Source organism: Ambystoma mexicanum, chromosome 5q, assembly GCF_040938575.1.
Source record: "Ambystoma mexicanum isolate Mex_15411 chromosome 5q, UKY_AmexF1_1, whole genome shotgun sequence".
Taxonomy (NCBI): Eukaryota; Metazoa; Chordata; class Amphibia; order Caudata; family Ambystomatidae; genus Ambystoma; species Ambystoma mexicanum.
Genome location: NC_090933.1, coordinates 24,023,906 through 24,048,961, shown reverse-complemented (window position 1 = coordinate 24,048,961; position 25,056 = coordinate 24,023,906). Strand labels below are relative to the sequence as shown.

The following is a 25,056-nucleotide window of genomic DNA, read 5'->3' as shown; positions in this document are numbered from 1 at the left end:
TAAAAACAAGCTCTAATTTTTTAAACATGTCCGCTACCCAACTGCTTCAAAGGATAAAAGAGAAACATGAAGTTTTGTAGTCAAGTATCTCAAATCTCTTGGCAAACATGTGTGGTACATAAAAATACTGGGTCCAACATCACGCTGATGTACATTGTATGCTAAGGAACCTAGGCCCACTCACATGGGTTGTTACTTTAAGTTGTTCAGAGTACGCATGGGATGACTTGCTTGACTTTTTAAGCACTGCAAACCAAAATAAAGAGGGAATAGAAATAAAAACACCATGAGAACTCTGTTCTCTTGGCCCTGTCAATATATCAAGGTCTTTCAACATCGCTTCATTGCCATGCTGCACTTAATCTGCAATAAAACGACCCCTCTCCTGAGAGAAGTGCAAAACTTCTTTTGGAGAAAAAAAAATAGCAGTCCAGAGGAGCACCACACTTCCACATGCTTTTGTGGATAAAAGATGCTCCCAAATTTGGCCATGGCAATGATGCCACTGTTTTACAGTTTATTGAAAAATACATTACCTATGACATCCCTTCAGAAACCATACATAGTGACCTACGTACACAAATCTTACGCTTCTAAAAACATAAGTGTAGCAAATATTGCTGATGAAGATATAAAAACAAAGGTAAATACTATACCAAATGTCACTTTCGATTCCCTAGACCAGTTTGCAGAAAAGGACAAGTAAATAGCATAATGCCTTCTGTTCGACACATTGTAAAAGACAAATCCCCTAAGAATGCATGCAACATTAAAAGGTACGAAGCATTCAAGTACATCAATGATTACAATTCAATCATTGCCATCTTGTGGAAAGCAAATATAGACATACAATATATTGCAGACAATTTCACTCTTGTGCAAGATATGTCACAGCCTATCTCAGCAAAGATGAAAAAACAGAGCTAAAATACCTCTGGGATGACATATCATCTGACAAAACACAAAATGTTACAGCTTCGGTATAAAAATGCTCTTGCATAGAGAATGTGGGCCCTATGCAGCTGCAGACCGTTTAACAGGTAGAGCCTTATATGGAAAATCTGAACACATTGGGCCTCATTCCAAGTTTGGAGATAGCCATGACGTTATTAGTGCCATGGCTGCCTCCAAACCCGGTTCCGGTCTGGCAGAATGGGGATTTAACGGGTCATTCCGACCTTGGAGGACCCGGCAAGTCCCCATTCTGTAGACCATTCCCATTTGAGCCCACATGGGGCTCAATGGGAATGGGGAAGGTGCTAATTATGGGCCCGCAAATAGCGGGCCCGTTATTAGCACTGTGGTCCCTTAGCGGGACCCGCAGAGGATGTGTGGTCAGACCACACGTCCTTTGCGTGTCCCGCTAAGGGACCTCAGAATTGGGCGGTACCGCCCATCTCGGGAATGAAGGCCTTTGTCTGGCTAAAAATTGGTCCAGCTTCACCCCGAAAAAGAATACTAAAATTTTACCAGGAGATAGAAACAATAGCCACAAATGATCCCAACAGCCAGGACATTTTTAAAAAACAATGTAATTGACACATACTACCCAAACAGCAGTACTGCTTTGGAAAACATGTGCCTGTGTGACATAGCCCAAAACTACTCCTACAAAAACAATGTCACACCAGATTAGACAACTGGCAAATATTCAGTCTCAACTTGTGAAGGAAGCCTAGGGAAACTTGCCAAACCCAGCCTAATTAATCATGTAAAATGATCCTTTAAAATCTCTGCAACATAGATAACTTTATTACATGGCCCAAATGCACCTTTTTGAAGCTTAGAGTAACGAAGAAGAATTATTAGGTGACTGTGACTCCTTTGAAGCTGTGTTCAAAGCAAATTAAAGCAGTGCAACAAATGTCAATTTAAAACAATACAAAGACATTTTGGACAGTGAACACTAACAAGAAGAAGACATTGAAGCTCTGCTAGAAAAAGACACTCCTGGGGGCAGTCATCCTCCCCTTACAGGAAGCCCAAGAACCACTTGGAGAACCACTAATTCTAAAGGAAGCAGACATAGCCATGACTGGGGTAGAAAATACCAAGCATCAAGCTAAACAATATGAAGAAGACTTGTCAGTGCTCAAATCACAGCTAAATGATGAACAATTCACCATTTATCGAGAAGTCACTGAAGAAATTGAACATGGTTTTAAACATGAAACTAAAACTTGTAGCTGTAAAAACCTCAACCCTTGTATGTAAGTTGTGAATCTGGTTCTGGAAAAATGTTCTTAATTAAAATAATCAGCACATTTCTACAAGACTTAAACAACCTTTAGGCTGCTGTAACAGCCCCCACAGGTTTAGCTGCCTACAACACAGGAGGTGTAATTGTATACAGACTACTGCTCTTCCAGTAGAACACCAAAACAAATTAGAATACCGCAAATGATCAGCAGAAGCTGCTACTGAAGTACAAGGAATACTAAAACAAATGAAAGTGCTCCTGATAGGTAAAATAAGCATGGTTTCCAACCTCATGTTGGCTTTAATTCAACTCAGAATGCAAGAAGTCCTAAAACCTGACTACGAAGAACTGTTTGTAGGAAAACACGTTATTGTTTTTTTAGATCTCCTGCAGTTAACACCAGTAAAAGATCAACTTATTTTCAAAACATTAGGACAAAAAAAATTCTGTAACACACTCAGCAGCATTGGAAATGAAAATCTCTGGCAACATTTTCAATACAGAGAACTGACTTAAACATGTGTCAGTCTGGAGACCTCACCTATGCTAACATTTGCTAACATTTTAAAAAGCATCAGAACTGGTTTGCTTACTGCAGATGCAAAATCCATCTTAAATAATAGACTAATTAATGAGCTGCATTGGCGAAACACATCTGATCCTGATGTCATGGTACAATTAACTCACCAAAATATAAAATGCAAATGTTGAAAAAAGAAATGCATCCCATACTACATATCGGGGGTCATTCCGAGTTTGGAGGTAAGTAACGTCCCTCACCGGCCTGGTGCAAATAGCGTGTCCGTGCTGTCACCAGTCCGCTAATAGAGGACTATTACGACTTCGCAGGCACAAGCTTTACACCATGCCGGTAAGGTATTTAGCGCCATGCTGTAAAAGGCACCCAAAATGCCCTTACCGGCATCAAGCATAGCACAGATAACACTACCGACATTGTTCAATGCGTCATTAGCAGTGACCATAAATAGCGGTGACCGTAATTAGAGGTCACCGATATTTACGGTCACCGCTAATAAGCGGAACCGGAAGTAGCGTCATCACACAGGAACGGGAAGGAGCACGGCGACCATCTTTAAAAACATAATCCATTGCCATCCTCACCACATAGGCCCCTGAGACACTACTGATTGTTCAAAAACATCCACCTCCAAGACCACTATGCCTAAGGCCCTGAAGAAAGGAGCTGCCCATCTGCGAAGAGAACGTTTCAATGAGGATGAGCTGCAGATGCTGGTGGACACACTGCAGGAGCATGCTGCCACAGTCTTCTCTAGCAACATGAAGAGCGAGGCAGTGCTAAGGAAGAAAGAGATCTGGGCACTTATTGCCCAGAAGGTCAGTGCTGTGGGGAACACACCACGCACAGTAAAAGACTGTTGCAAGCGCTGGGACGACTTGCGACTAAGGGCGCGCAACATCCTCTCTGTTAATCGCAGCCAGGCCATGGGAACAGGAGGAGGTCCCAGTTCCCCGATAAAGCTCAACCCATAGAAGGACATATGCGCAAGCATGATAGGGATGGAAGCTATCGAAGGTGTAGGCGAGGTGGAGTGTGGCGCCACAACATCGGATGATGGAGGTGAGTGTCCAAAGTAAATACTGCAATGCCAAATCTGATGAAAGTCAACCAATATGTCAGTTCGAAGAGTCGAGCTATGGTCGCCCACACCCACACACTCTCAGCAAAGTAGGCTGCTGCATCACAGACACATGCAGATGCCTGGTGCAAGGCAATATTGTACATGACACATACCACACAAAGTAGGAAATGCCACGAGCCACACAGCGTGCATGTCCAAAATAGTATGCATGTCAGACAGCACTGTTCCTGGCCAACATGAGTGATGCCGACATGTGCCTGCATTAACCACCTATGTATCAAATAACATGCTCATCCAAACACAAATGCCTATTACCCCCAATTGTGTGGATGAGCAATGTATGTATGATGCCTATCAAAACATCACTCATGCCGTCCCTCTCACTGACCCCCACAGGCACTGACCATGACAGCGATGGGCAGGACGCAACCCCTGCACAGGCCACATCCCGGAAGAGGTCCCGGGATGACAGCAACCGGCCTTCAACCTCGAGGGGACAACCCAGGGGGCGCCGTCTACCGACATGCAAGCCACCCCCGGCACCCATTGCACCGGTGCCACCAAGGCCCGTGGAGGGCGAAGCACCACCACCACCTCCACCCATTGCCCAGCCTGATGATACATGCAAGGCACCACCATCAGAGGAGTTGAGTTTGGCTGGGGAGGTGGCAGCCACGGCACCCCTGACTGTGGAGGACACACAGGAGGACATCTGGGTCCCCATGGAGGACGATCATTCAGATGTGGTCCATACCCAAACTCCACTGACATCACCCCAAGTATCATTGCTTAATACAGAGAACGCCACCACCCCGGAGCAGTCCGGTTATGAGCAGACGGAAGGACACTTCAGTCCAGTTTTCAGGGCTAGGGAGGCTGAGCAGGCTGGGCAGGATGGCCAGGTGCTCAATACCTCCACAGGTGCACCCGCAGGGCCACAGTGGGCTGGCCTGCTAACTGCCCTTGTGCGTGAGTTCATCCAGGACAACAAGCTGGCCAGAGAGGAGTGGCGTCAGGACTTAGCCGCACTTGGCAGGTCCGTCACAAACAACAATGCCTCCATGGTGAGATCATTCTCTGACAACACTGCCTCCATGGTGAGATCATACTCGGACAACACCAGCCGCCTCTGCAAGGAGGTCTCGGCCCTCCGGCATGTGTTAGGCCGCATCACGGATGCCATGGATGCAGGGCATCCTGCTGCACAACCACAGCAGGTGGTCACACCGTCGTCCTCCAGTTCCATGCAAACAAGCCTGCTCTGCAGGTCGGCCCGTACACACCGGCAAGTCATGACGCCCCTGGGCCAGGGAGTGCCGAGTAATTGTCAGGGCAGCCTCATGTTGGCTTTGGGGACTCTATGGGACTTGTGTGGTGGAGGGGGAGTGGGTGAGGGTGTGTGGGGGAGTTGTGGGGGGAGGGGGTGAGGGTGTGTGGGGGAGTTGTGGGGGGAGGGGAGTGAGGGTGGTTGAGGGTTTTTTCACTTACGTTTACATTGTTACATTTAATACACCGGTTGTGTGAAAAACAAGACCTGAGTGGACATTCTGCATTGCGCATGTGTTATTTATTCAGTTACAGTGCATGGTGTAGATGTACCCCCACACCCAGTGCCCTCTGTCCAACCATCATGTCACCCTCTGCTGCCATGTGTGTCACTAATATTGTGCAATCACTGACTTGCGCTCAGTACGGCCCTCCTGTGTATCGCCACCGCGATGATGTCCAGCCACATCTTCTTCCTCCCCTTCATCATCACCAGGTGGTAGCCGTTCAATGTCAGGGGGCAGGGGCACATTCCGGCGGATGAACATATCATGCAGCTTGACACATGCCATGACGATCTTGGCCACCTTCTCATGCCTGTAGCGCAGTACCCCACCCAACCGGCTGAGGCAGTAAAATTGTGCTTTCAACAGGCCAAAGGTCTGCTCGATGTCCACACATGTACGGGTATGGGAATGATTGTAGCCCTCCTCGTGCCTGTTCTGTGGCTTTCGGACAGGGGTGATGAGCCACAGCTTCAAGGGATAGCCACTATCACCTGCATGAGACGCAATTAAAGGTAAATGTCATGCGAATAATGATGGATAGATGTACTAGTCACACATTCCGGCAGATTAGGGTTGGTCACATGCACATGTCCCTGGTTGTATGCAAGCCATTTTTAGGCCCTCAATGTGTCCTGTGCCATGGAATAATGGTGTGGGTTGCATCATCAAGATGATACACGGTGTGCTCTGCCGTATTGTAGCTCATGCATTGTGTACGCATAGTGCTGTGTTTGTGTGAATTTAGTGATTTGTTGTGTTGTGTAGCATTTTCTGATGGTGAGCGTTGGCAGTAGGCTCTGCAATTTTTGGCATTCTGCGCTGATTTTTCCCATGGTGACATGCAGCATTCCTGTGGTTGATCCGGGATATTGGCCACCACAATGTGTCAAGATCTTGCTTGCGTCACCTCCGATCTCATCCTGTTTGGGGTGGTATAGTTTGTGATTGCGGTAAACCACCTCCATGGCATGGAGGCCACCTTTTGTTTCTAGTATCTCCTGGGTAGTCTGTGGTGGAGATATGTATTCCGTTGTGTGCTTGAGGTGGGCGTCAGCCACTTGCTTCAGGATGCAAGTGAATGAGGGTGGGGAAATGCCATGCATGTGCCACACTGTGTGCTGGTAGGTGGCTGTGGAAAGGAGGTGGAGCACCGACACTACCTTCAATAGAGGGGGGATGGCAGTGCATATTTCAATGAGACTGACAGTCGTGTATCATGTCAACGTGTGTCATGGTCCAGACGGTACAGGGTGTGGTTGTGCTGCGGAGTTGGGTTGGAGGGACTGGCTCTGATGTTTGGGATTGGGGGCTGCATATGTGGTTAAGTTGGCTGCACTGGTGGGGCATGCAGGGCCTGTCTCACCCTCCTTCTCTTGCTGCGTCTCCTCTGTGGTGCCTGCTGTTGTTGTTGGTGTTGTTGCTGGTGTTGCAATGCATGCATGTCCTCCAGCTGAAGTGTTGATGCTGCTATTGTATTGATCTTGGTGTGGTAAGGGTGTGGTGTGTGGGTGTGCTCATTTTGTATTGGGTCAGACTCCATTGCCACCACCTGTGCTGATTGTGTGCACTTGTGGCATTTGGGATCACTGCACATGGCATTTTATGGTAGGTCTGCGATGCCAGTATTTACGGCATGCTGGTAGGAACTTTTACCACCTTCATGAAGCCCTTATTTGCATGTCCGCTTACCTTGTGATCTTCTCCAGTTTACGGCATGCCGCTATTGCCGGCATGGTGGGTCAGTGCCCGCGCCCAGACCGCTATTAACTGCACCGTACTTTACAATGCCGTTAATAGCGGTCGGGCTGGTCAGAATAGCCCGTAGCAGTATTCGATGCCGTTATTCCTTTAGCAGCATCGTTGTTCCCTTAGCACCAACCTCTGAATGACCCCCATCAGCTCCACAGACAAACTGGGAGTACACGGCATGACACTCCCTATGTGTCAACAAGCAACAGCACAACTAAAAAGCATAGATAAATGTATCTCCAACACAGTTCAATTAGAAAAGTATTAACGCTGTGTCTAAACTGCAGAGTAATTCCAAAACGTAACCTTGATGTAAAACAAGGTCTAATCAATTGGTACAGTTTTTGGTTTCCAAACATATCCATATGACAACAACATTCAGTTTGTCAACATTCACTTCAACAAACTTGAAGAGGTTAAAAGAAAAGACATCAAAATTGCATGTTTCCTTCTTTTCAAAGACATGTATTTACGCAGAGAACAATTCTCTCTATCTCTTGCATATGCTGCGACTATTCACAAATCGTAAGGTCTAACCCTAGATAACGCATTGATTGACATTTGTAGCACAGTCTTTTAAGAAGGTATTAGTTTAATAGCATTTTCACATCTGCGTATACTCAATGGCCTATTCTTAGTTAACTTTGATGCAAACAAAGTCAACGCTGGCATTCCTTGCATCCTGGAATACAACATGCTACTTGCACTAAACACCCCATCTAGATATGTACCCTGTACCTCAAAAAAGAAAACATTTAAAAAGAAAAAGAATACTCACCAAACCTATAACAGATCTCTCAAAAATACCACTAAAGAAACAAAGACCAACTGCTGCTCCATCAAATAATACAACCACAACACTGTCTAGTACAAACTCAACTACACTTCAATCAGAAGACAAAGAGACAAATGTTTCTTTTCAAAAATGAACTGCAGTCCCATCAAAGGATACAGAGGCACCTCTTGTCCCTTTAAATTCAGCAACTCAACTGGAATAAATTGCTATGCAAATGTAACAATCAATATTCTCTTCCCATTGTTCACAACATTTGCTTAAATGGCTCTGACCAGCTGTGTTTGGAAATACTCGTTCTTCATAGAAATGTCACAAATAATCCTGACAGAATTTACAGTGTCTCAGGTATAAGGCAAGAATTGTACTATTGTGCAGGAATGGTAAAATTCACCACATTCAGTCAACAGAGCATACTACATCATGGAAAATAGCCACAAAGGAAGGCTGCAGAGACTGACCACACACCAAGACCCTGACGAAAGCCCTCAAGTGACTCTCCCACTCGTACGTACCGGACGAACATATCCAGACAGGCAGACGCACCTAGATAGACGTTGGCCTGCGTCACATCTGTATAGGATTGATTGATGGACAACATGCCCGTGCCTAGGAAAAACATGAATGCTAGCGTATGCCACACCTGGAATTGTGAATGTTAGCAGACCCACACCTGGACGGATCTCTAAACTCTAGCCTGTGCCGCATCTAGATAAAAGCGTGAATGTTGGCTTGACCACACCTGGATGGAGTCCTAAACATTGGCCCGCGCCGTGTCTAGATGGGAATGTAAGGGCCAACAAGTGCCACACTCAGACAGAACTTTGAATGTTAGCATGGTAAAGGTCAGGTAACCCACTAACCATTATAAACTCAAACTCTGCATACATATCTCACTCAAAAAACTCACACAACCATCTATTGCACAACAATCCGCACGCACTTCACAACACTGCAACAACACCGGAACAACAGCACACCCGGACTGACTCCGATCCGATACCCGCACCAAAGCTCAGCACCCGGTGTTTACTGAGCTGAAGCTGCCAACAGAACACCATTCTTCTCACTATCCTACTCCCTCCTTCACCTTACTAACCCATCCCACCTTTATCATTTACAGGTCCGCCTGAGCGCCTGGGAACCAATTCCGTTGGTGACGGTGCGCGGTACAAATACCTTTAACATTTAACATTTAACATTTAAAATAAGCACATAGGAATATTCAAAAGCATTCCTAGTGTACTTACTACAAGTACTGGAAACCAAAAACCTCCATATAAATTAAATCTTCCAAATTTCAAACATGTGGAAACATACATGCACTCTTTGCAACCATATTTCACAAAAGCACAGCCCTAATGAACGATTTGTGTATGTATCCATACCAAATTTTGAATCCATTCCATTTCACCAGCTTCTGCAGAATGCAAATCATAGCATATTATGCCTTTTTTTGTAATTCAGACAGTTCCAGCATACAAATAAATGCACATGGCCATTATGTGATACTAATGCTTCTAAGGTACAATGCAGATGATACCAAAAACAACTGTATGCTTGCTAACTTCACATATGGTCAAGTATCTCTTGGCAAGAAAACCTTCACAACAGCGGGCATAATCTAACACACTGGTGCCACAGCCACCTCAGGCGACTATGCTGCCTTTGTCAAAAAAAGAAGTGTTTGGTTTGAATGTAACAATACCTCTGTTTCTCCAAAACATAGGGTACCAGCAATTCTAACAAATGCCTAATTAATATTCCTTCAACCCAAATGTAGTCACTGCACTGTAGCACAATACACAGAATACTTCAACAGGTATCTAACTACTTCAAAAACACTGTCCATTGCAATACACTTCAAATATGCCATAACATTTCTTTTTGCTGCAATACTTCTTGTAAAATCCAATATAATTACAGCACGCCAACATTACCATCACATTTAACAAATACCAACTTAATATTCCTTCATCCCAAATTTACTCACTAAACTGTAGTACAATAAGCAGTTAGAATAAGCCAACTGGTATCTAACTACATTTAACATACTACAATAATACGTTTCAAACCCAAGACAGTTAGAATACACCAACAAGTATCTAACTACTATTAAAATACCCTTCATTACAATACACTACAAATATACCATAAGGGTTATTCCTACTGCAAAACATCTTGTAAAGTCTAATATACTTAGAATATGCCCTTAATTACAACTCACTTCAAACAAACATACTTCACACTTACACTCTCCTAATTATAATAGGGTTTTATCCTCTATGATTTTTTCCCAATGGCCCAATGATTATTTCATGGCAATGCAACAACAGTGTAGCACACACTAATGTTGTCCCAAACATAGTACATACAATGTACTGTTTATGAGGGTCAGAAAGTAAATGTATATGTACAATTGTATGCAATTAAAGCTTTTAAACTATCCTGCTTAACAAATTATACTGTTTTTTTTCACTGAAAAAGAACCAGAGATTCCAGCTTTATTACTGTATGCAACCAAGTAATTATACCAAATAATATCCTATTTGTTATCTTAACAAAGAAACAAATACATATTCCACAAGCACTATCCTCAACTGTAGTACAATTATAAATATTATACATATACTTCCACCATGTTACAAATACTATATACTCCCCCTACAGTACCAATAATGAAAATACAAATATTACTATACTATGTGTTGCGGGTGGCCAAATTCTTGTTGCACGGCTGATAAAATGAAACAATATAAGTATGTCCAATACGCTTCAAATAACAAGACTCGCCCAGAACCCCCTGCCATCCAAATGATGTCCGCGGACACTAAATTTGACTGCAGACTCGGCGACACATGCACACCTTTTTACATCTATAAAAACAGCTCCATATCAACTTTATTCCACTCCAAATATCCCAAAATGTGTTTTCCAGACTTTTTCCCCATCGCGCCATCCGCGGATACCGGTGACTATCTGCAGATCCAACATGGTTCCTGTGTAAAAAAATATGACACACCTCACATTTTTCACCATCCAATCAGCGGGCACATACGATATCTGTGGACATCACGCCACCCCCTGATTGGCCCAGACATTTACGCGAACCCCAAACTGGGAAGTGAGTCTGCGGACCGGACCCAGTTATCACACATTTTTTAACCCTACTTTTTGGCCATTTTAAAAAAACTTCTTGACCCATTTACATACATTCTACAAAAAATGTGCGCCCCCTCACATATCTCATGCGGCATTGCCCAAGGATCATGCATAGCCCCAACAAATTCTTATAACATTCCATAAAAAGATATACATATTAAAACTATCATAAGATAAATTAGCAGGAAACCAACAGCCTTCTACTAACTCAGTTCTTCTAACCTTAAGATGTTTATAAGTTTATAAGTTTAAGAAGGGAAGCATTGCTCACATGCCCCCTTGTTAATATTTGTAATTTATTTACTTTAAAATGTTGTATAGTACTGCCTCAACAAAATGGTAGTGGAGAGCTGTAAACAATTACATACTTTATTGTTTCTTCTTTTTTGTTACATTATTTACGTGGCGATGAAGCTTATAGCCTAAATACTTGTCACATATAAGTATTTACTATTTGTGCCTCAAAGAAGCACATAGAAAAATTAACACGTTGGCTAGTTTTTATTCCAAAGAAATGTGGATACTGTTCACACACAGTTAAGGACTGATTGTCAAAGTAACTCTTATTATATACACATGTGCCTCCAGACCAGACACACGCCTGTTTCTTTGTTTTATGTATATAGTCATGAGTGTGAATTAGATTCTGTTTGTTTCTATTTCAACCCTCAATTGTTTTAGTGGCGGTCTGATGAAACATGTTTCATTCATTTGACATGACCTTGTGCCGGGACTTGAAGTAGTTTATCTCATGACCATCCTGAATTGTGCATGTGATTACTGCTTCAGATCAGCTCTGTTAAGATCAAGTCATGTTCTTGTCATATTAACTAAAAGGAAGTAAAAAGCCATCTTCGGGCATCTTGGTTCACAACTGTGCCTGTGGTATTAAAAGCTCAAATAATTACCAATGAGGCCCTCCCATAAATTGAGCTATCGTGCCATTTTACCTCAGTCCCAGTTAAGACCAATCTGTGCAAGAGTTTGGCCAATGAAAGTCACGTTTTTATTTACGCTGGATATTTAAATATCTATGATGAATCAGGCCATACCAACATAGAATGTTTGACAAAACCTAAAATGAAAAGAGCGAGTTTTGCCATTGTGTTTGGGCCCAATGAAGTGTTGTCAAAAAAGACGTGATTGTAGAATCCAGTCATTGTTCTGTGGAGTTGTAGATGTCATTCAGACCCGTCACGAGAGAAATGTAATCCAGTGTGTGATCTGCTACACAGAAAAGTCCCTCTTCCTTTCCAGGTGATCACCATGCCATCTAAATAGCTTGACAGGGTTCACTCATTTCTTGGAAACAGTTATTTTGCTGAGAACGAAACTGCATTTTGTTCCCACCACGCTATGAGAATATTTTAAATGAATGTGCAAAGTGTGTGCCACAATCGTAGTGTCACAAATGTCTTAGTAAAAGTACCCATTGCACAAGGAAGAGTAATTAACTGCATGTCAGCCTTATATTATAAACTAGTGGATCACTTGTTTTAAAACATGTTTGTTCAACTCCAGGCCTCAAGTCCCGTAAACATGTCGGATTTTCAGGATACCCCTCATTAATATTCATGAGATAATTGTGTATGCCACGATTTTAAATATATTAACATTATTTTCTCTTGCATATTAATGAGGGATATCCTGGAAACACATGGATTTCTGCCATTGAGGACTGGAGTTGGACAACTTGTTTTAAAAGGTTTCCAAAAACAGTGGGCCTATTCACATATTGTAGGATGGGTTACAAACACCTGATAACCAAACTACTAATAGCATTTCAAATTTTGGGAACTGGGGGCTCATTACAAGTATGGTGGTGCAGTAAAAAACAGTGTTATTGTGGTGACAATTCTGTTGCCACTGGGTTACTGCCGCATTATCGCACCCCCATAGTATGAATTTGGTGGTGAGGTGTAGGATAACTCTGCAGAAAAAAGCTCAGGTAAATTTGCCACAGAAAATTGGCAAAATCGGTGGCCTTACTGTCTCCTTATTCCCAAAATGGGGCCTTACACCATCCTACCACAATTTGTAAACCCACAGTAAATCTGTGGGACCACGTGGTGGTGACGGTAATTCACTTTGGTGGTATTTCAGCAATGAATCTGTAATAAGGCCCTATAATTTACTCTAGTCAGACTATTCATTGGGTATACCTAAGAGGAATTACATTGCTGTTCGATAAGGTGAGATACATGAGACAATATATTCAGATATATAGCTAGCTGATACCTCTAAACTTGCACTGATATTATAGGTGCCAGATAAATGCAACCTGAACAGTGGTGCACCTTGGAGAACTAAAAAGGCTGCAGCAAATGCTGGTGTAGTGCAAAGGGCAACATGGTGGACGCCCTTCTTAATGCTTCAGTCAGTGGAACAGCAATGTTAAGCACCAGGGAAGGAACCCCAATAGAGAGCAGGGGTTTGGATTTCCACAGCCAAGCCCTGCAGAGAGCGAGCCACTCACTACACAATACTTCGATTCAATATTCACGGACCCAGTGGGTAGACCTGCGTGAGGATATGAAGGCCAACAATTGTCATAAGGGTATAACATACCTTTGTGGAAGGACTGTATTATTGGCTGGGAGAAACGAGGAAGGAAGCACATAGAAAACCAGAGCAAGGAGTGGAGGAAGGGGAGTGGTGGAGAGAGCATGGGTGTAGGAAAGTGATCAGGGAGATGGATCAATGACAACCCATGGGGAGAAGAGAAACAGAGAGAGAGAGAGAGAGAGAGAGAGAGAGAGAGAGAGAGAGAGAGAAAGAAAGAAAGAAAGAAAGAAAGAAAGAAAGAAAGAAAGAAAGAAAGAAAGAAAGAAAGAAAGAAAGAAAGAGACAGAGAGACAGTGAGAGACAGATAACAAGTGGTGAAAGGGCTTTAGAGATGGGAGGAATGAGAAGCTGAAGCAGAGAGCAAAGAGAGCAAGAAAGGAATGCAGAGAAAAGAGGAGAATATAGAGAGACTGAAAGGAAGATCTGAATAGGAATTTAGAAACAGGTGAGATGGAGAGGAACCAGAGGGGTGGCAACCCAGATCCACCCAGGGAAGGGTGAAATGAGCTATGAGGGGAAAAGGGCCTCATCGTTGCAGGGCAGTGAAGCGGAAGAACATAGAAATAGAAAAGGTAGACCGGAAAGGATTCAGCCTAGGAGACTTAGGAAAGACATAGAGAGGTCCTAAATATGGAGTAGCTGTTTTTATATGGCAAAGTCTTTGGCCAGATGACCCAAGGTTGGCAAGACGAGAAGCAAGAGCAAACCACACGCCTGGTGAGGAGGATCATCAAAGGAGATCTCAGCATCATGGCAACGGAAAAGGCTAAGCCAACCACTAAAGAGATGCATAGGTGCATTAAGTGACTTTGGCTAGACCACCAGGAGCCAGAGTCCCACTGAAGTGATGGAAGGAGTACAATCCTCAAACAAGCTGGAATTGCTCCTATTTATTTGCGCTGTTTGCAACCACCCTCCCCTTTGATCCAGTAAACCCTAATCCCTGTGAATATTTTAGTTCTTTATAAACCCATATAAACCTTAGCTGAGTCCTGAGTTGGCTGTTGATACTCAGCAGTGACATATGGTACTGGCATACCTTTCCCAAAATACTACTGTAGCACGATCAATAATGCAAAGGCATTTTCCTTTTGTTGGCAACATTGTCCTGATAACAGATGTAAAGGATTTGCACCTACCCATGCCATTTTACTTTGCAGCAGCTTTGACATCACAAACAAAAACGCATAATTCTATGATATTTCGGGACGGTTATAACAGACATAATTCTAAAGTCCTTACAGTACTCTACCTGTTGAAAACAGTGAAAGGGTGGGAGCCAACAGTTCTGTATTCCAAACATCTGCTACCTTTAGGGTGCCTCAAAGCTCTGCTCCAATTTATAATCTCAAACTATGTGTCAAGGAGGGCTCAAGAATCACTCTGAAATCTCAAAGATGGTTGAATGGGCCCTCAGGCCATCCCTTTCTCTCTTGTCTCAATGCACCTCCTCTCTAGTCCAGACATCCTTAGCCCCCAGTTAGTGCATAGTGATTATTTCACCCTCGGTATGGTAATCACTAAATGAAATGAGATGTTCACCTAAAGGTCCTTGGCCTTATCTCATTAAACTCCTTGAGGGACTTCCTAACCGTCTCTACTCTAGCCAGTTGCTATTTTGATCTACTGGGATTTGGGAATTGTGCCTTACAGGCACACAGCCCTTCCTCTATCACGCTCACCCTTATTTCTGCCTCTCTAGCTCATCTGTCTACTCCCCTTCCTTGGCTCAATCCACTTCTCCTCATTCCATCCTCCAATCGGCTGTCCCTCAGATGTTTTTTACTCCTATTTGGTTTCGCTTCCACCCTTTATGTTGCTGCTCCCTCCAATATACTACTACTCCCTCTTCTGCCTGACTAGTCTCTCCTTGCCTTCTACTATTCAATGCTGGCACACTACTACTCTCTTCACCACAATACTCTCTCCTTCACTCCCACCTCCTCCCACCTGCTGCAACTCCTTCTTCCAATTACTTCTCAACCCCCTCCTTTCACCCATTACAATTCACTTCAGAATCACTCCTTACACTAACTGTTCTAACCACACTTGCCAAACTAACAGACACACACTCACACTGCAATACAACTTCCACTTACTAGGCAATACCTCACTTGCTCCTGAAAATGCCTCCGCTCCTTCCTCCCTCCTGCTGATGGCTTGGTCGTACACGTCCTCTCCACATCACCCAAATAACCCACCCTTCCTGTGGGTGTCTTTTATACCCTTCCCCCTGCCTCTATCTCTGACTAACCTGGACCTGTCCTTCCCACTCCCAGGATGTGGCCTGAGTGTCTCAGGATAGTATTTGGTAGTTTTGGGGAACTGTTGGTGGAGCTAGCTACTTGCTACGTGTTTTTGCGACACACCACAGTCTGCCTGAATGCTTTGCGTGGTTACTGTTGCTTCGTTGCTCTCACTTTTTGCTCCTGTTAGCCATTGCCCGCAGTCTGCTGAGCTGCATGATGGGGGTCAAGTTGCGGCTTTCTCTGGTTTGGCATGGTTCCCTTGACACCGGTTCTCACTTGGCTGATACTTGTTTCTTCGTTTGGAATAGTTGTCACTAGGAGAAAGCAAAACAGACAGGCAAGGATCTGATATAGGCGGTATAACAGGCGATGTAGTTGGACTGCTCAAAAACAGGCTGGTACAAGAGGGGGTAACAGGAATTGGGGAGCTCTCAATGCCCACTGGCTTCCTGAGAGTAAGAACTGGCCCTGGATTTCTTCGCTTAGCCCAGAAAAGCAAAGTGCTAAGCAGCTCAGGTTTGAAAATCAATACTTTCAATTCTTTGTGAAAAGGTGTTGGCTTGTACAATTGCTGGATAGTCAGTGGCACACAATTCAAAAGTCTCAATCATTTCACCATTGCCACATCGAGTAGTGTGTAGATCATAGTGTTACCTAGGTCTGAGATTTTACAACCTTATCTGAGTTGAAACCAGGACCTGTGTTATGAAATGTCTTACAGATAATACACAGGGCCTTAAAACAAATGATCTTCCTTACTAGCAGCCAATGCAAGGCTCTGGTTTCTGTTTTAAAGACATTTAGTTTCTGTTATTAGTGCCTTCACTTGGTTAGGTTTTAGCTCATGAATTACTTTCTTTATTGGTCTCTCTATCATTTCTTTGGGCCTCATTACGACCCAGGCGGTAAGTTACCGCCTGGGCCGTGACTTTACCACCATGGCGTAAACTATGTTAACGCCATGGTGGTTGGCGGACTTACCGCCCCATTCCGAGGTTGGCGGGGCGGTAAGTCCCCAATCCCCATTTACCCTTCCCCATTCACATTTTTGCCCCATAGGGCATAATGGGAGTGGGGAAGGCGTTAATTACGCCACCGTAAATTACGGGGGCGTAATTAACTCCATGGTCCCTTAGCGCCATGGATTTTAACACCTGCTAAAAGCAGGTGTTAAAACCTCCATGGCGCTAAGGGACCCCATACTCAGGCGGTAAGGGTCGGCGCTGTTTACGCCGCCGTAAAACCCTTACCGCCTGAGTCGTAATGAGGCCCTTTGTGTCTTGTTTTTTGGTACTTGCCTTTTGGTCAGAATTCCCAGTGTTGCCAACGCTAAATGCACCATTTGCACAATTACAAATTGGTTTCAGTGAGTACCTGGTTCATGTTGATTAAGTCTTCTTTCAACACGTACATTTCTTGAGTTCTGTGTTGTGCAGTAGCGGCTGGTGAATGTTTTAAACTGGAGGGGCCGAAATGTTACCCCAAAAAGTGCCCGTGCGACAGAGCATAGCGAGAGAGCCCGAATTAACAATCAGGGGTCCGGAGGGGCTCTACCCTGAGAAAATAATGTGAATAATGGGGTAAAAAGGTGCTTTTTACAGCACACTTTAAGTACAAAATTGGTTAAAAAGTCAAACAGTTTCCAATCAGTTGTGTAGGTGAACTCATGAAAAAATCCAATAGTTGCAAGTCACCCACAATTCACAGGAGCATTTCCCAAAGCCTTTGCCCACAATGCATGCCAGAATAAAAACATGCCCATGTTGGTTGTGCCCATACATTTTCCCTGCTAGCTGCACCAGTAATGCAATATAAGAATACACTCATGTTTGCTGTGCACATAATGCCATTAATGAGACTACAAGAAAACATGTTCACGCTGGTTCTGCCAATATATGGCAGCACCCCAACGCATGAATATACTCTGCCATTAAAAATGTAATGCCACAATATGAAAACACGTCCAACGGGCTGCACCAAAATGCCAGTCAGGTCATGCAATAAATTATCATGCTTGTTTTTCATAGATGGTTAGTAAAACATTCCATTCCAAAGAAATAGCAAGACTGGCTGAATCAAAATACCAGTTTAGCAAGCCAATAACAATTACCATGCTTGCTTTATCAAAGATGGTCAGTAAAAAATGTCATGCCACAGTAAGAAATGGCCAGACTGGCTGTACCAAAATGCCAGTCTAGCCACGTAATACCACAGCACTCCTGCTTTATTATAGCTGCTCCGAAAAAATTCCATGCCAAAAAAAATAGCTAGACTGCTTTCCCCAAAACGCCAGTCTAGCCACATATTAGCACTGATTATGCTTGCTTTATTAGAGATGCCTAGTAAAAAAAATACCATGCCAAAGAAATAGCTATATTGGCTGCACCATGATGCAGCTCTAGCCACTTAATAACACTTATCATGTCTGCTTTATCAAAAGATGGGCAGTAAAAAAATGTCATCCCACAGCAAAAAGATGGCTACACTGGCTGCACCAAATGCCAGTCTAGCCATGTAGTAGCACTTATCATACCTGCTTATTTACAATTGGCAGGGGAAAATGTCCTGCCACAGTAGGAATTGGCAGGACTGGCTTCATCAAAATGTCAGTCTAGCCAAGTAATAACACTTATCGTGCTTGCTTTGTCAAAGATGGCCAGTAATAAATGATGCTTTCACAGCATCACCTTTTACTGGGTATCTATGATTTTGCTGGTGTTCCCCCCAAATCAGTGGCTTGGCACAAACACACACCACCCCACAAATCCATAACATTCACTCGCTTCTCCGCAGCACAGTCCCTTGCAAACACCATACCCTTGCTCATTCACATGCACATTAGGCACCCACCTCATGCACCAGACACTCACTCATTCATTTACATATGCATGCATGCATAACATATTCCTCATACCTTCTGCCCTGGTTCTGACTCCGCTCCTCTCTAAGAGCCGGAAACAAGACAGAAGCCCTTGGGCACAGGCGGCACACAAACAGAAACCAAGAAGCAAACAGCAGTTCATGATTACTGTGTGCTGCCTTGTCACTGTCTGCCACCGTTTCTATGTGTGGGGAGACATGGGAGTGCCCCCCATGCAGATTTAAAGGTGCAGTTCCCCAGCCTGCATCCCCAATGGGCCATGTAAGGGTGGGAAAGTACAACACCCCCATCCCTGCATGGCTCGTTGAGCATGTGTGCTTGGGAATGAAAAATTAATAGTTTAAGCCATCCCTGCAGTGCTCCCTCAGCTGAACAAACCTGCTAGAGGAGCGCTCCGTTTTTACACTCCTCTTTTATGGGGGAGGGTGGTATGAGCAGGTCAGTGCCCCCTTGTCCATTATGGAGGAACCACCAATGGTGTAGTGTCCAGAGCATATTACTTTCGTTATGCAGAAGGTGCACTATTTTGGGTGCTGCTGAATAATTTTCAAATTTGGTCAGTAAGTATTCTCAGCTGACTTTCCAAATCTTTGAATCTGTGATCTAATCTAGACCCATACCTTTGAAATCTAGCCTATATTGATTTAAATTATTCTTAGGGACTCTGTCATAGGTACCACAACACTGCTCAGGAAATGGTACATAATTTGGATTCTGCTCAATCTAACTGTTTGCCCTGGGCAGGGATCTTGGCATCATTCTTGGGTCATAATTATTCTGAGCTATTACTCCAGCATAAGTCTGTGGGATTTACTGGGATCAGAATTGCGATGCCCTGAGTTGTGTCCCCACTGTGGGAGTATTTGGGTAGGGCAAACCTGTTTGTGTATCTCATATTAGGATAATTTGCCCTTTCTATGGACATTGGAAGGATCTCAGACTTGCAGCTAACTCTCTTGGACCATTGAAAGAAGCCTGAAGTTGATGATTTCTTTGCTCAATTGCACAACAACGAAACCCAGGGCTCGGATTTGATCTTTCGTACCAAGGGCCTATGTAGTTTGAGTGGGTGGAATCAATGCTCTGAAATGTGGTTATGGAAGACACAGTATTCTCAGTAATCCGTTTCTCACTTGGAGGTCCATTCTGTTAACTCTTCCAAGGATTGTTCTTGCTTTTGCTAGTTGTGTAAAGTGAGGGTTTTACAGGCCTTTACCTCTATGACGTTGTGCCCCTAGCCAGAATGTTTGTTTTTCCCCTTCTCTCGATGTCCATTTGAATTGCTGCACGCATTTTGGAGTTTCGCAATCACTTCCCACACACGAGTTGTCTTTTCAGTAATCCAAATTATTGTGCGTTTTATCATGATTATCGTGTGCACCTTGTGCTGTGGCTTCCAATCCCAGGAAAGAAGTATGTATTACTTCCGTTAAGTGATGCAGTGTCCAGATTAGGGTTGATTCTAAGGAAAACCCTACTAACTCCTTGTAAGAACTCATGAGGGGATTCATTTCTTTCACAAACCATGGAATAACCAACATGTTTCACCTCTTCGACTAAACGTGTGGATTGAAATGTTCCTGGAACTCTGAGGGAATACAAGGTTCCAAGCTGCTCCAGCATTCCATGGCTTGCACTACCTTATGCAATGCAAGTCTACACTACACATCCCCCTTCCTTATAATGAAAAGGACACAATAGTTATAAGGAAGGGGGATATAGTTATATAGTTGATGGGCGCTAGACCTGCAATTCACATTTTCAGATGTAATTACAAAATGATGTCACATTCCTAAGGGCCATACCATGTGGTTCAAGTCAGAGGTCCCAGTTAATAGCCAGAGCACTGCATTAGCAAATATTGCTACTGCTGTTAGCATACCAAGGAAAGAAAAACCCCTGTGGATGCAATGGGCCTGTCTAAAGAAAAGTAAAGAAAACACTTCCCTTGGCAAGTGAATGGGCCAGGAAATCAGTAAGTCTAAAAACAAAAAACATGGCCACCATGGTAATGAATACGGAAGCCTGGAGAGCATAATTGAAAGAGCACCAGAAGCAAAGCAGCCAGAGGATGCTGCATCAGCCAGCACCACAGAACACAGGCTTATATCCGTAGATAAATCCTCCATTCCTCTGCAGCCGATTGGCTGACCACCGTTTCCTGGGTACCCTTTGGGAACACCACACACAATTAGGACTACAAGTGACAGTACAAATTCACCTTTGGTACAAACCTGTACTACACAGTAAAGTGGTAGCAATGGCTGAGCAGCTAGCCTTATCTCAAGATAAGTATCAATAGTTACACAAATGACAGCAATAACTGTGATTCAAACAAACACTGACTCAAGGTTTTTGCGTAAAAGAATATACATTTATTTACACGTCAGTCATTAAACATTTCACTATTATCAAGCAGTTGAAAAATCACGATCTTAATACACTACATCGCACCCAATAGATTCTGGACGAGTTAGGCTCAAAATGAAGTGTGAGCAAAATGGCACTCCAGTAATTTAAAAGGGAGGGAAAGTCCAAGTTAGACGGAAATTGAGCAGCACCAACAAGTAAGTAAGCAGGGCAATCTAAAAAAAGGAACTACAGTGAGGTAATCAAATTAAAGGGGCCTGGCCCAAAGTCAATGGACCAAAGTCTTTGCAGAGGATCACACAGTTCAGAGTAGTTTGCGGTTAAGTCTTTGCCAAGAGTTCAGAACGAAATTGGTCAGACAAAAAGTTACTTTAAAGAATAAAGAAGGACAAGCCCTCGGTTTGGCGAAAGTTTTCACACACTTTCACCACGGCTGGACGAAACGAACAACCGGGTTAGCATAGTACCTTTAGAGCAGAAGAATGCTGTAGCTGAGGCAGACGTTCCTGGCAGGTCCTGCAGGCTCACAGTTCCTGAAGCGACTGTCAGACTGACAAGAAAGAGGAAGACTGCAGGGTCCTGCACTGCCCATGGAAGAAACCAGCATAGGAGCAAAGCTACGAATAAAAGGTATGCTCCTTAAAACCCAAGCAGGGTCTGATCCTCCTGGCTATCCGGTTCACTGTAGCTCTGTACAGCAAATTCAACCAAAGGAGGGAGGTCTGGCTTGCAGTTTGGCGAAATGGTTGTTCCCACCAGCTCAAGGGCAGAAGATTCCTTGCAGATCTTCCCTGTCATCGAAGTTTGAAGATTATGACCCTCAGCAGTGCTTCACCCTGAGGTTCAGTCGTGATAGAGGTCCTTTTCTGTCAGCTTCTCTTCGGTTCGCTTGATCCAGTGGCTACTCTGCCTTTCCAGCCCCAGACACCTGCTTTTTATGCAGTTTCCCTCATTCACACAGCGTGGCTGTCAATCACACAGCAGGTTGGCTGTACCGCCAGGACAGTCATCACAGCCAATCATACCAGAGTGTGACATGGGTCTCCAAGGAGACCCTGTGCAGGGAGTCTCAAACCCCTCCCTCACATCCTGTCCCCCTCAGACATTCAGGCGCCTAAGGAGGGCTTCTGTGCAGAAGTCTGTGAAAGGTCGGTGAACAAAGGAACCAAACCTGGTTTGGCGCACAGAGAAAAACACGAGAAAGACCTTTACAAAAAGAAATGGCAAATAAACCCACCCAGAACTGTATAAAAACGTATATGGTCCAGTGGGTTTAAGTTTGAGGCTACCAAGATAACCTAAAATATATCAAGGCTATTTAAAATAACCGCGGTAGGAAAAATAGGGTAGTTATAACTGCCACCAGCCAAATCTTAATGAAAAGGGAACTAAACAATGTTCCATGAGAAACAGACAAAAGGGGATACTTATTAACCTTTTCCAGATCTCTATGTAAGATAATTTGTACTAGGTCTGTGAGTTTATAAAGACTAATAAATTCAATGGGAACTTTACATGTTCTGAGAGACAGTAGTCAGTCCCAGAAAATGGAGTCAGAGTTGGGAAGTCTGAAAAAGACAACCCTGTGTCTCTGCACTCAAGGTGCTGTGTAACACACAGTAAAAAAATGATGCCCATTGAGTAGGTGAAGCTCCACAGTCTATGAACACAAAAATGTTAAACACACACAGCAAAACACATGTAAGAGTGGGAAAAAAGGCTCACACTATGACCAGGAGAAAAAAATTAATCCTAGAAATCCAGCAAAGCTGCTGAGGGACTCAGTAGGTAAGGTAAATTAGCCATTCTGGAGAATTTTCCATGACACTGGGTGCTAATATGAACTAATCTCAGGCGGATACTTTGAGTCTCTGTACAAATAGCATCACTAGGCACGCATAGAAACTGACTTACATGGCAAATGCTCCCATTGGAAACATGTGAGAAGAGAGCGCAGAATGTATCACAGCTGAGGTATATATTGTGCACCCATTGAAGAACCTTTGTCAGTATATAAGGTGGTCCCAATCACCATTCAAGTCCCCCCTTTAGGTGGACATGGCTCAATGTCAAAGATAGGCCATGTTATCTTTATTCCGAGACAGGCTGAGACTGTTTAGTGTGCCAGAGATTGTCCAGCATGGCTGTACACCAAGGAACCTATGCATCTTGTATTTAATGGAGGCCCTTCAATGGTGGGAGGAGTCAGAGACTCCACCCACCCTTGTGCAACCCTGCATGAACTCAATAGGGCTAGGCAGGCCTCAGGCCTTCTCTTGTAGAGTTGCGAATGATAATGCCACCCACTGAAGGTAGCCATGCACTCGAGCCACTGGGGTACAGTGTGTCTATGCATTCCCAAATTGCCCCTTTTTTTTAATGGGGAACATGATGGTAGTCTATGCACAGCTAACGGTACTTCCAAAGCATGGGCTGCACATTTCCACCCGCATTGTGTTATGTAAAAGAGACACGTCATTCATTTAAAGATTTTATTTCACTTAGAAATGATTCCATTTAGCCACCTGAGGGCAAGGCTGCCCGCATAATTCATGGGTCCATCCACATGGGTCTATTTGAACCACCAATTGCCTATACGTGCCTCAATGGTGAGTCCCAGGTGATGTGAAGTTGAGGTGTTCTTCATTACCAATTGCGACCAGTAGAACTTATAAACTGGTAGGAGACTTTACTCTGCCAACCAGTAACAGATGGTTGACCAAAGGGTGCCGGTCTGTCGGAAAGTAAAGGCATTCGGGAGCAAAGTATGTGAAAGAAAATGGCTGACAATCAATTTCATGCTTGCTAAGTATTCACTGGGTGCACATTTTGCAGCCTAAAAAAGTATCAATCAACTAAATAAATGTAGGGTCGCTCTACCACACAGTGCTTTGAAAACGACTAAACAAGTTGGGAAAGACAGACAGAAATCACATCAGTAATAAAACATTGTTAGTTTTGAAAAACAGCTTTTTGACAAATAGCCGAAGATTGGATCTTCAAAAACAAATATATTCAAATTTCTTTCTATTTTCTTTTACTTATTGTGGATAAGTCTTCATACTTAAAATTAAAACTGTCATTCTGCTCATTACTGGATAATTTGCTGCGTCGTAATGAGTGAATGAGTGGTAATGGCTTGACGCCCAAGTCAGTATGTCCGGTGCGGCCTGTTAGTGCTCCTGTGTAGTGTTCTGTTGGTAACATGGAATTTACTGGTTTTAGAGAACCAACTGTAAATTGTATGATTTTTTACCTCATTTTTTCTCTGAAATTGTGCTGCAAAATGCAGATACATCATTTCAGCATATTATTTTAAAACATTTTCTCAGGGGGGGAACCTTTCCTCACCCCATTTCCCCAATTCCCCTTTAATTATTTTGGGCTCCCTTAGTACACTCAGTCGCTCACACTAATTTGAGGAAATATTTAAGGCCCACTGCTGAACATATTCAACAGATATGACTGCCCATGAATCATGAAATCTGCTAGTTATTTTGCATGTTCCACTAAAGGAAATATTGTTATTTATATGGCTTTTTATACATTTTTCTCAAACACTGTGCTGCAAAATGCACCTTTTCAGCACATTATTTTTAAATAAAGTCTTGGGGAAAATTACCCCAAACAGCTGCTTAATTATTTTGGCCCCCACGCTAAGCTCAGTCGCTCACTTTAATTTGAGAAAATATGTATGCCCCTCCCATTAAAAAAATTCACCGCCCCATCAGGGGCAACTGATGAATCATTTTGAATCCTGGTGCCCCTTCTGGAGGTTTACGCCACCCTTAACCAGCGGCTGCCTTCGCCAATGGCAACATGCAATCCACTAACCGTCTGATTGGAATAAACAGCGCCCCAGATGAGAATTGCGCCAGATCTGAGAGTGACGGTGTGAAATGAAATGACATT

At 43.6% G+C, this 25,056-nt stretch overlaps 1 protein-coding gene across 1 annotated transcript in view; it reads right to left on the bottom strand.

Moving 5' to 3' along the window:
- The window catches only part of SLC6A3 (solute carrier family 6 member 3), a 639,528-nt gene that overhangs the window by 335,830 nt on the left and 278,642 nt on the right, over window positions 1-25,056 (bottom strand). The gene's annotated exons all lie outside the window — the stretch shown is intronic.